General features: G+C 39.0%; 1 protein-coding gene across 1 annotated transcript in view; it reads left to right on the top strand.

Annotated features, from left to right (window-relative positions):
• LOC149285006 (uncharacterized) overlaps positions 1-12,988 on the top strand; it is a 386,586-nt gene that overhangs the window by 21,425 nt on the left and 352,173 nt on the right. The window lies entirely within an intron of this gene.

Raw genomic sequence — 12,988 nt, 5'->3', positions numbered from 1 at the left:
AGCAGTAAAGCCCTGGTGATCCCTGCGCATGATCAGAAGGGGTCTTTGGATGTATGTGCGCATGCACAGTCTCAGCCCTAAAGCCATGGCTGCCCTCACACTCTGTTCTGAGGGAAGGAAGGATGGAAATGGGGGGAAACTGTTGTTCGTTCAGAGGAATGGCTGGAATGTCTTCGGGGGGGGGGGGCTTGGGGATTATAAGAAGAAGGAATCCCCTCTTCTCCCCCCAACCAAAACGTAGGGGGCCTGCCAGGTCTCCTCTCCCTCTTTCCTTCCCTGCCCCTTCCTCGGGGGATTCCTTGGGGCCCTGGTACTTGGGGGTTATCATGAGAAGAGAGGACAGGGGGGACCATTAGAGAGAGGCAAGACCATGGAGGGGGGTCCAAAGATAAAAAGGGCTTTGAGGAGCCCCCTCCATCCTGGAAAGTGGGGCAGATGAGAGTCCCTCCCTTCTGATGCCTCATTTGGAGAAGATTTTTGTGCCAAATAAAGAGCACCACACAGCATAGGCTTCAATAGCATTGGAAACAACATTATTTGGGGGGGAGGAGTTTTCTCTGGGGTCTTGGGGGGAGGAGGGGGGAATCTGGGACCTGACTCAGGCACTCCCCCCCCCCCGAGAACCCATTATTAGAGCCTTCCACAGCTCACTGTGATGCTTTAAATGACCATTTTGCAAATAAAATCTCTCAGATAAGAGCCAACTTGGATGCTGACATTATTGCTGATGCTATAGGTGAGGTGTCCAGTGACTCTGTGAATGGGATCATCCTGGATCAATTTAAATCTGTGAGTACTGAAGACATGGACAAGCTCCTTGGAAGTGTGAAGAAGACAACTTGCCCTCTCAACCCTTGCCCTTCATGGCTAGTCATCCAAGGAGGAGATGCACTTAGGACTCACCTGAGATATATCATAGATGCATCTCTGAGGGAGGGCTATTTTCCATCTTCCATAAATGAAGCGGTGGTACAGCCGCTTCTGAAAAAGCCCTCCCTAAATCCCTTGGACATGAACAAATACAGACCGGTCTCCCATCTTCCATTTCTAAACAAGGTGATTGAGAAAGCTGTTGCTCTTCAACTCCACGTGGTCTTGGATGAAACAGATTCTCTAGACCCATTTCAAATTGGCTTCAGGATGGGATACGGAGTCGAGACTGTTATGGTCGCCTTAGTAGATTATCTCCGCTTGAGTATGGACAGGGGAAGTGCAACCCTGCTGGTGCTTTTGGATCTCTCAGGGTCCTTCGATACCATCAACCATGGCATCTTTCTTGAACGTCTGAAGGAATTGGGGACGAGGAGGCAATGCATTGCAGTGGTTCTGGTCCTATCTCTTGGGCAGATTCTAGATGGAGATTCTTGGGGATAGTTGGTCCTCTAAGAGGGAGCTTAAATCTGATGTTCCTTAGGACACCATCCTCTCCCCAATGCTGTTTAACATAAACATGAAGCTGCTGGGAGAGATCATCTGGAGACATGGCATTGGGTGTTATCAGTATGCTGAGGAATCCCAGATATATCTCTCCATGTCCCGGACTTTAGCGTCAACTAAGAAAGGCATCTCCCCTCTGAACGAATGTCTTGAAGAAGTAATGGGCTGGATGAGAAAAAAACAGAATGAAGCTGAATCCAGATAAGACAGAGCTGCGTAATGTTGGAGATCCTAATCCAGGTATGGAGGTTTGACACGTGTGATCCACCTGTATAAGGGGTCACACTTTCCCTAAAGGACTGTGTTAGTAGTTTGGGGGATGCTCCTGGATCCATCACTCCAGATGTCAGCTCAGATACATGTGACGGCGAGGAGTGCCTATTATCTCCTTCAGTTGATATGCTAACTGCACCCAGTCCTGGAAGCTGAAGACCTAAACACTATAGTTCTGATCTTAATTTTATTTCATTATATTTATCAATTATTTCTATTAACTGATTTTCTGAAAATATCTGCTCACCTTTTTCCTCAAATAAATTTTCAAAATATGTAGTGAAAGTATTTTTAATTTTCCCTTGTTCCGTTATGATTGTGTTATTTTGTTTAATTTTAGTTATTTTCTTTTCTCTCTCATTCTTTAATCTATTAGCCATCCGTCGGCTTATTTTATTAGCATTCTCAAATTGATTTTGCTTTGATCTTCTTAAATTTATAGCTATTTCCTCTGTCATTTTTTTCTCTAATTGTTCTTTCAATAGTTTTATTTCATTCGTTATTTTTTATCCCCTTTTGTTTGTTGTAGTTTTTGTTCTCTAATTTTAAATTCATTCCTAATTTTTTCCTCTTTCTGCTTTTCTCATTTTTTATTTCCATTGTTCTTTGTATAAATAGTCCCCTTACAAATGCCTTACTAGTATCCCATACAACCTTCATTTTTACCTCCTTTCCACTGTTTCCTTTAAAAACCATCTTTAACTCTCTCTTTACCTTATTTACAAATTCTTCGTCATCTAGGATATCCTCTTTCATTCTCCATCCTATATTTTTGTCCCAATTTATATTTAATTCCAGCTCTATCATATTATGATCCGACATCGTCCTTGGCCAAATTTCCATTTTTTTCACTTTAGTAACCAGTTGCTTCATCACGAAAAACATATCCAACCTTGAGAAGGATTTATGTGCATCTGAATAGAAGGTATACCCTCCTTTGTTCCCATTACAATGTGACCAAACATCTAACAAATTAAATTCCTCTTTTAAAACAAAAAACCTCTTGGTAATTTTCCTTGTGTTTTCTTAATTACTTTTTTCTGGGATTTCCTGTCCCAAATTGGATTTAGAACTCCATTGAAATCTCCTGTCAAGATTAATTTGTCATTATCAACTTCTCTCATAACCTCTGCCAAATTTCTATAATAGGTTTCCTTCTTTTCTAATGGCCCATAAACATTAATCAGTACATATTTAACATTATCTATCAAAATCTCCACACACAAGAATCTACCGTCTTTATCTTTCTTCAGTAGCTTTGCTGCATACCTTTTATTCAGAAAGATTGCAACTCCCCTCTTCCTTTTATTTACTGTGGCACAAAATAATGTCCCCAATTTACTATTTCTCAAATATTTTATATCTCCATCTTTTATTTTTGTTTCCTGTAAACACAATCAATCAAAATTATTCTTCCCTAGATACTGCATTACATGCTTTCTCTTTCTCTCTTGGCTTATTCCTTTTACATTCCACGAAACTATTTTAAGCCCCATTTTCCTTTTAGAGAGGTTCTTATGTCTTTTATGTAGACTTTCCTATCTCTCCTGAGTAACCCTCTTCTGAGCTTTTGTTTCCCAAATTGTCAGTATTTACCTCCTTAATCCCTAGATTATCTCTCCTTCCTTGCCCTTTTCTCTGGGTCTTTTCTTCTCTTTGTCCATTTACACTTTCTCCTTCCTTCTTGTCCCTTTCTTTATTTCTTTCTTCTTGCTCTCTGTTATCTCTGCTTAACCTCTCATAAAAGGCTTTTGCTTGTTCTATTGTACTTATCCTGTATCTCCTCTGATGGTAATGAAAGATCACTCTTTCTATCTTATCCCATCTGTACAGTATCTCATTCTTATTGCAAAAGAATATTGTTAGGAATTTATATTCCTGTCTCTTTCTAATTATTTGCAATGGTAAATCCTTATAAATTTCCACTATTCTATCTTCCACAATCAATTTGTTCTCATATTTACAATATTTGCTCTCTCATCCTTGAGCTTGTAAAACATACCGTAATGTCTCTGTCCAATTTCCTTTCCTTTGCTATCTTTGAGCTAAGTCTAAACATCTTATCAATCTGTGCCTCCATCAAATCCTCCTCAATATCCATATATTTTGCCAGCATAGGTATAATTTTGTCATATATTTGTCTTGTTCTTTAATTTCCCTAATTTTAATTGCCCTTTCCCTATATCTGACCTGCTGCAGAAGATTACTCTGTTGTTCCCTTAATTGAGCCTTTTCCAATTCTTCTGTTTTTTTCCAGACTTTCCGTTCTTTCTAATACTTCCTCCACCTCCACTTTCACTCCTGATATCTCTTTAGCTAAGTTGTCTATTTCCCCCCCTAATCCATCTAGAGGAAAGGAGATTAAATGATGGTCAGAAAGTGGAAAGTCAGGTGCCAGGTAGTCAGAAATGGCGCAGTTTGCAGCAAGAACCAGGTCAAGACAGTGACCAAGAGAATGAGTTGAAGAGTTGGAGTGTGGTTGGAGGCCAAAAGAAGCCAGGAGAGAGTTAAAGCGAGATGTTGTCGGGTTATTGGAATCATCAACGTGGATATTAAAGTCACCTAGGATCAAAGTGGGGACTGAATCTGAAAGAAAGAATGTCAGCCATGATTCGAAGTCTGAGAGGAACTGGGTGGCAGAACCAGGAGGGCGATAGATAACTGCAACACGGAGCTGTAGAGGAGAAAAGAGTCTAATAGGATGAAACTCAAAAGAAGAGGAATGATAGCTGGTGGGGAAGATAGAACTTGAAACTGGCAGGAGTTAGATAGCAAGATACCAACCCCTCCTCCTCGACCCTCAGGGCGGCTGGAGTGGGTGAAGGAGAGACGACCAAAAGAAAGGGCAGCGGAGGTTGTAGTATCATGGGCTGGGAGCCAGGTTTCTGTGAGAGCGAGGAGGTTAAAGGATTTAGAGAGAAAAAGGTCATGAATTGCTGTTGCTTTAGGGGCAGCAGAGCGGCAGTTCCAGAGGGAACAGAGGAAGGGAAGCAGGGAGACAGGGAGAGGCCGAATGGGGATCAGGTTAGGAGAAATGTGGGAGCCATGGGAAAGATAGGATTCACTGCCCAGTGATTAACGGGGGAAGGTGTGACACAACAGCAAGGATGACCCTAGCAAAAACAGCAAGGATGACCCTAGCAAAAGAATGGAGACAAAGGAAAGTTCTTGAAGTAGAGGAAGGCTGTTAGGACTATTTGATGCATTGGAAGCAGATAAACTCACAAGGATCTTACAGAAACAAAACAAAACTAAAATGTATAGATTGATAGAAGACTGGGATAAAGTGCTGGACGATATCAAAAAAGAAAGGAAGACTGAAGGGCATAAAACGGATAAAGAGAAAACAAAGACACAGCAAAGAACATACACTTTGGAAGTCTTTTAGTTTGTTTGTTGTGGAATCTGAGGTTGGATGTATGGTGAGTTTGGATGTAATTTAGTATGTTTTACAAGTTTTGTCGCTTGTGAATATTTGTATTTGTCAAGTCTTTTAATTGTATCTGTGTTAGTGTTGATGGTCCCATAGGTTTTTTTTCCCCCTTTACCAATAAAGTTTTAAAAAGTACAGAATCCTGAAATCTAGAAAGCATATCCAGGAGAAGGTTTTTTTGGCCACACTGCAAACAATAACCTCCAAAATCCACAAAACAGTGATACCTTTCTCCTGTTTGATGTGTAACAGAAATGTCAGGAAACTTAAATTTCTAGGATTGGCATAGCAATAGAATGGCAAGAGGACCTAGTAATTGAAAATCCATAAGTTTATTTCCAATTGTCGACAAAGGAAAACAATGAACTCAGTGGAATTCAAGTTCCAAAAGCTGAGACCCCGAACAAGACAAAATGGCTCTTTTTATATTATTCAAGACAAAGAAGCTTCTTCTATACACCTGATTGGCTAATTACAATTTAAACATACAGAATTCTTACAATCAGAACAGAAATACATGCATACATTAAAACTTCATCATCACTCCTTGCCCCCTCCTTTAGTAATTCAGTAGTTTTCCTTCTAACCTTGCTTCTGAATGTCAACTATGTATCCTTATCTCAGTAGTTTATGTTATGTCTTTTTACTGGTGCCAGCTTCCATCCAGGTCAAGATGCACTCCTTATTCCTTTGCTCTAGTTTCTCTAAACTCCAAGTTTATTTCAAAAACCATCTCTCTGGCTGACAAAGGTGACTCCATCTTTCTATAGCTTTTTTATTTCAACAAGGAATTTCCACCACATTCCCCCCTTTTGATGTTTCATCAATATTCATATTGCATGATACTATCAACTATTAACTATGTTTATATGACACTCTAAATTCAGAACAAAACAAACCTGTCTAGCAGTTACCAAAATATTAATATTCTTACCATCACCAGGCAATAACATCTTCCAGTCGGTCCAATTTCAGAAAGACAGTGTATAGCATTAGTTAAACACACATATTCTCATTGCTTTTAACCCTTTGACACTTTTGTTGGATCTGATTCTCTGGAGTTTACTCTTGACACCAAGCTAATCTTCTAATAGTGATGTACTGTATATTTGTTTCATGATTCAATAGGAAAACTCCACTATAAAGAATATTGTATCTGCTGTCAGAATCACCTCTCATTGAGAAACTATAATTTTTAGCCTGATGTTACAGACTCTTGCCAAGCAACTGTTACTATGCTTCTCTGGACTACTCTCATAACAGAATAGGAATGCCCAGGGTGCCACATGTTTCAGATGTTCCTCCACTCCAGGGGCATCTTCCATCTCACGTTTCCTCAGGGAGATCACTATGGAATAGTTCTTGTTGTGTAATGCCATTTAATCAGAATAGATCTGGCCTTCACACTTTAAGACTATTTCTAGATGTATAAAGGTCTCCCTCCTTTCAAAGAGCGTCCTGAGAAAAACCTTACCATGCTTGACTTGAATTTTATGCCAATTCCACAGTTAACAATAGGAATCCTGACGACAAACACAATTATGTCTTTGATCATGGAGCTTGATGAGCTTATTTCTTCTTTTCAATAGGATTGCTTTATTAACTTTATTGTGAAAATCATATGTTTATTGCTTATGTCAGGAACATATGTGCATGCATATGTAGGCTTATGTCTTGGGATGTGATTTGATTTGAGAATATGTATGATTGAACTTTATCACTTTTAGCATTAATCACTTACAAAAACCTCAGACAACAAACAGAAACATGAATAAAGAACACAAACAAGGAATATAGACAAGAAAAAGAGGCAATGTCTCTGAAAAAAAATAATATTTTGATGGAGCTTCAGCTCAAACTTGATTGAAGTCCAAGGTGGTGCCCATTTCAGCTTCCGGGGTGTGAAAATGGGACATGCACCTGTATGTGTATTCTTTTTATTATTTTTGTGCATCACTTATAACAAACATATAGGAAATCATAAAAGAGAAAAGGGGTGATAGAGAGCATTTGAAATCTTTCTTTCAGAGGAGCTGGCGTAGAGCACCTGAAGTCCTGGAAAGGTGCAGCCTAGCTTTTCTTGATTGATGGCAAAGTAGAGCCCACTCAGCTTCCGGTTGTAAGTGGGGCTTAAACTTCGTTCCTCTTATCTGTACCCCCCCTTTTCCCAGGCAAAGGAAAAGCAAAAAACTGAAAAATACTAATTGACAAGTTATTAGACTGTTATGAATACATTAAAGGTATACTTTAGCCACATTTCATTAACTCCCCTCTTATAGGCTTTGCTAAGATATTTCTCTTCTAGAATTTATGTCTCACTGCTAACTCTAACTAACAACAGATCCCCTGGATCATTCTTGGGTCACCCTGAGCTCTTTATGCTTTAGGTTTTTATCTATGCCTGCATCTTTGGACCTTTTGAATGCTTTTTTTAAATACATATGTAACCTTAATTTTACAGACTGCATTTACATGTACATACTAATATGAAACTTTAACTCTGACCCAATGTACTCACAGCTTTATCTCATTTGAATCCACAACAGTTTGACAACAGAACAGGGAACAGGAAAAAACAAAACTATGATAGAGGGACTTCTTTACTTTTTACTCAGGACTCAAAAAATCAGTTCATGCTCTTTTTTTAGTCACTCCTCTCAGGCCAAAATGATATATTTTAGCTTGGAATTAGGATACAATTTCACACATGCTGGCTTGAATTTAACTTGATTAATTTTGATTACGTCTGGCAGTGGAAACCAGAATTTGAATTTGTAAAGTGTTTCCAAATTTTCTCTTGCTACAATATAATAGAATACCAATCTCTTTAATACTTTTATATCGTTCCTTATTCCATTCCAGAACCACATAATAATTCAACATAGGATCAACTGGCTCGCCATGTTATTTTTTCAAAATAACAAATTATAAATTTCAATAAGTGTGAATCAAATTGACAATCACTAATTAACCAGAATATAACAATTATATTCTGGATCTCTGGGTTCCAAAATCACAAAAAGAAACTTCGGGTGCTTTCAAAAATACATTTAGATATTATAAAAATAAAAATAAAAATTCAAGCTAAAACAATATACAAAAACCTCTTGGATGGGCCATTCTCAAAACTTAAAAATATAAAAATAGTTCTCAGCATCTGTTATAACAAAAAATCATTTCAAAAACTTTAGGCCAGAAATTTAAAACAAAAAAACAATTATTGCAGTCAATAAGCAAGAATCAAAACAAAACAAAATATTCAAGAGCAAAATTAAAAATTAAAACCAGGAACAAAAAATGATTTAAAACAAGCCAATTTAACATGACATTGGCAAGACTTTGCAGGCATCTTTGAGCTCAAAAATACAAAAGCTATGGCCTCAAAAATTAGCAGTTGAAATAAGCACAAAACAAGCACACAATATTCAGAAAAAGCAAAAATTCAGTAGGCCAGGAAACAGGCCAGGAAACTCATGGATCACAACTTAAAACTCAAAAAATAAAAAATAAGCCAATTCTAACCAGGCAACAGCAAAACTTTGCATGACCTCAGGCGAATGCTCATGATTGCAACAGCTGTTTCAGCCTAGCACAGCTGTAGCCTTACAAAACCAAAACATCCTAACTTTTCCCCAGGCTTCAAAAGAATTCAGGCCTAACACACTAATCTTATCAACTTTAATTGGAAAAATAATTTAGCTGGATTGCCAATCAGAAGATTGCAGGTCAATAATTTAAAACCCAAAAAGCACAATGAAAAACAATTGCATTTAAAAAAACATATATAAATTCCCAAAGGCACAACTTAAACTTCATTTTAAAAACCCATGAGAGCATCTTGAGGCCAGAAAATAAAAACAAAATATTGAGCAAAAAGCTGCTTGCCTGTAAATTTAAAAATATCAAAAACAAGCTTGCATTCTCTGGTCAGATAGAATCCAGTCTGGCTGCTATTCATGTAATATGAACTCTCTCTACAAACACACACACACTTCCCTCTCAAAGAAAAACAAACCATCTTAATGCAATCTCTTTTAACAAGCATCTTCATAGATCACCCTTAACAAGACATTTACTATTTTTTCATCTAAGTCTAAAGCACAACATCTATTCTATGAACTTAAGAAAAAAAAAATAAATCCTTTGCCTTTAAAAATAGTCTACAAAAATCTCAGCCAGAGGGGAAGAGAATTTTTTTTAAAACAAGCTTTGAACTTACAACTTACAACGCTGTGCTGCTCCATCTCCTTTAGCCACAGCCAGGAAAAAACCTCTCACAAACAGTGTAGCCAACAAGCCTCGAAGATAATTCCCCAAACGTTTGGCCAAAACTCACCAAATACTTAACTTTCAAAAATTACTATTAAAACCAATCACCAAAATCACACCAAAAGCTCTGAAAAGTACCCATCTTGGTGTGAAAGTCACCAGATTCCAGGTTTTCTTTCCAACATAGCTTCTACTGTTGCTTTAGCTTTAGCCAAAGGAAAAGTTTTAAAATGCAAACCGTGGGCTTTCCCTAACCCCCTTTCTCTCTCTAACTCCAGCCAGAACTCAAACCGCTTGTCCTTCTGCACCAAACCCATTTCTAAATCTTTCTCAGCCACTTAAACATACTCAAACCTTCTGCAACATTCTTGAGCCTTCAATTTCAATTCAAACCTTGTTTATACTTTCCTCTGTAAACATTTTCCAACCATTGCTAACTCGCTCCATAAGCTTTCTCCTTTCACACACCATAAACATTTTCATATCCTCATACCTTCAAACACTTTCTTTTATCTCTCTCACAATTTTCTCCACTCTTAGATAACTTCTAACCACAGTCCAGTTCACAAAATCAGGCCACAGCTGAAGCTTATTGGCTAAGCTTAAAACTCACTATTTTATTATTACTATGCCATAACAACAAGACTATAAAGCACTTATTTCTGCCCATCTTCTTAAAACTTTCACAGACAAAAGAATTTGCAATGTCTCTGGGAAGGCACAGGCTTAATATTCAATTTAGATTTTCCTTTGGCTTTAAATGGGTATGCATTCAGATTTAGGGCAGAACTTTCCCAAAGGCACTGATCATTTAAAATCATGAAAACCTCAAGTTAAAACACCAATTTTCCAAAATTTATCTACAATATACACAAAGGCAATTTCCAATTTTTATAATTTAAACAATTTCAATTTCCCCAAACAACAAGTTTCTATCTTGGGTTGCTCCTGGCCACTGTCTAACACACAAAGCTAATTCAAAACCCTCTTTTCTTGTCATGTGGGGGCCTTCTTCCCTGATTTGCACCTCTCTCTACAGAGTCTATCTCTATCTTTTCTATCTCTTCCACAATTTGGGCCAAATCAATCTGAATCTTGAACACAGCTTCTTTAATACTAGTTAATCTCTCATCCTTTTTAAACACCAATTCTCTGCAACTATTCAATCCAGGTGGGCTTTTTCCAACAGTCTTCTACCAATAGAAAATATACAAATAATCATTGAGTAACCCTCTTTCTGGCTCCAATGTTTTAGAATACAACTGCAAGACAATGTCAATATCTATACTACCCTCTCTCGGCCAATTTCGCAAAATCTGACTCCAAACATCTTTACACAAAAAGATTAACCGCTCCTTTTTCAAACGTTTCCCCATGCCTTTCCTAATGTAATCCAAAGGAGTTTTACCTCCCTCAGCCATCCTTAGACACAAAACAACAAAAGACCACAAGCACAATTTCAACAGGCGCAAACACTATAGGATTAGGATTTAAAAGTACACACTGGACAGATTGCAAAACCCACAAATCTCAGACACTACTCAACAGACAAATTCCACACGTTATATACCCACGTTTTACTCTTTACTGGAGCTCAACAGTCTTTACTGGAGCCTCCATCACAACCAGACAGAATGAAACAAAATATCACAACCATAATTTATACTCACAATAGACCAATGCTCTCCTCCAACTCTCCACCAGCACCTAACTTCTAGCTATTTAAAACAAAATACCACAGAAGGGAAAGGTTTGCCACCACACAAAAGGTAAAACAATTTATTGGCACTTGGAGATCAGTAGATTAACTACCCCCAGCACAACTGAGCAAGTGCCTTATACTTCCACACTGATCCCACACTTTGGCAATCAATACTTACACCACAATCTACCTCCTTTCAGTTCCCAGTTCCTTGCTTATGTTCCCTAGGGGCCCGGTTCCTGAGTTTTGGCAAGAAGGCTTCTCTGGGCAGAACCTTTGCTACTGGCTCAGCTAACACAGGGAGGGGGTCCTTTCTCCCACTCGCATCCAAAGATTTGGACCGGTCAACGAGGCTCCCTTTTTAGTGCACGTTTCCCTATATTTTATACTTTACCTGTTCCTGAAGAGAAGATTCTTTTTCTATTTTTTCCCCTTTCCTTTTCCCCCAGTGAATTTTCAAATTACTAAATGGTCTCACATAGGCTAAACTCTGTTCCTTCAGCCCTTCCAATCAAAATGTTGGATGGCGCCAGGGCCTTCTCACAAGGGTCCGCTCAATGCCAAAAACACACAGAGCCTGCAGGAAGATAAGTTCTTCCACTCTTTGCTAATTCTTGCTTGCCTTTACTCCTGGCTGGCTCGCCAAATATGTAACAGAAATTTCAGGAAACTTAAATTTCTAGGATTTGCAGAACAATAGAATTGGCAAGAGGACCTAGTAATTGAAAATCCATAAGTTTATTTCCAATTGTCGACAAAGGAAAACAATGAACTCAGTGGAATTCAAGTTCCAAAAGCTGAGACCCCGAACAAGACAAAATGGCTCTTTTTATATTATTCAAGACAAAGAAGCTTCTTCAATACACCTGATTGGCTAATTACAATTTAAACATACAGAATTCTTACAATCAGAACAGAAATACATGCATACATTAAAACTGCATCATCACTCCTTACCCCCTCCTGTAGCCTTCCTCCTAACCTTGCTTCTGAATGTCAACTATGTGTCCTTATCTCAGTAGTTTATGTTATGTCTTTTTACTGGTGCCAGCTTCCATCCAGGTCAAGATGCACTCCTTATTCCTTTGCTCTAGTTTTTCTAAACTCCAAGCCTTTATTTCAAAAACCATCTCTCTGGCTGACAAAGGTGACTCCATCTTTCTATAGTTTTTTATTTCAACAAGGAATATTTCCACCACACCCTGGGCCCAAGCCATTTAGGATTTTATAGGTAATAACCAACACCTTTTATTGCACCCGGAAGTGAATAGGCAGCCAGTGAAGGTCTTTAAGGACCGGTGTTATATGACTGGTCCTGGAAGTACCAGTGACCAGTCTTGCTGCCATATTCTGCCCCAATTGCAGCTTCCGGGTATGGTACAAGGGTGGCCCCATGTAGAGCGCATTGCAGAAATCCAACCGAGAGGTTACCAGAGCTTGTACTACCGTTTCAAGGTCCCTCTGGCCCAGGTAGGGTCGCAACTGGTGTATCAGCCTAAGCTGATAACAGGTGCTCCTGACCGTCGCATCCACCTGAGATGTAAGGTGGAGCGATGAGTCAAGGAGCACCCCCAAACTGCGTACTGAGTCCTTCACGGGAAGCGTGACCCCGTTCAGAACAGGTGGAACCACCACCATTCCTGGGCCAGGAGAACCTATCACAAGCACTTCCGTTTTCTTTGGATTCAGGCTGAGTCTGTTTTCCCTCATCCAGCCCATTACCGACTCCAGACAGGCAACGAGAGGAGAGATGCCATCCTTGGTCGCTGAATCAGTCGGAGACATAGAGAAGACTATTTGGGTGTCATCAGCGTACTGAAAACCCCGCGCCCCATGCCTCCGGATGATCTCTCCCAGCGGTTTCATGTAAATGT

This window comes from Sceloporus occidentalis, unplaced genomic scaffold, assembly GCF_023333645.1.
Source record: "Sceloporus occidentalis isolate IW3139 unplaced genomic scaffold, rSceOcc1.0.p SCAF_86, whole genome shotgun sequence".
Taxonomy (NCBI): Eukaryota; Metazoa; Chordata; class Lepidosauria; order Squamata; family Phrynosomatidae; genus Sceloporus; species Sceloporus occidentalis.
The sequence above is the reverse complement of the archived record's forward strand: the minus strand, read 5'-3'. Positions and strand labels throughout refer to the sequence as shown.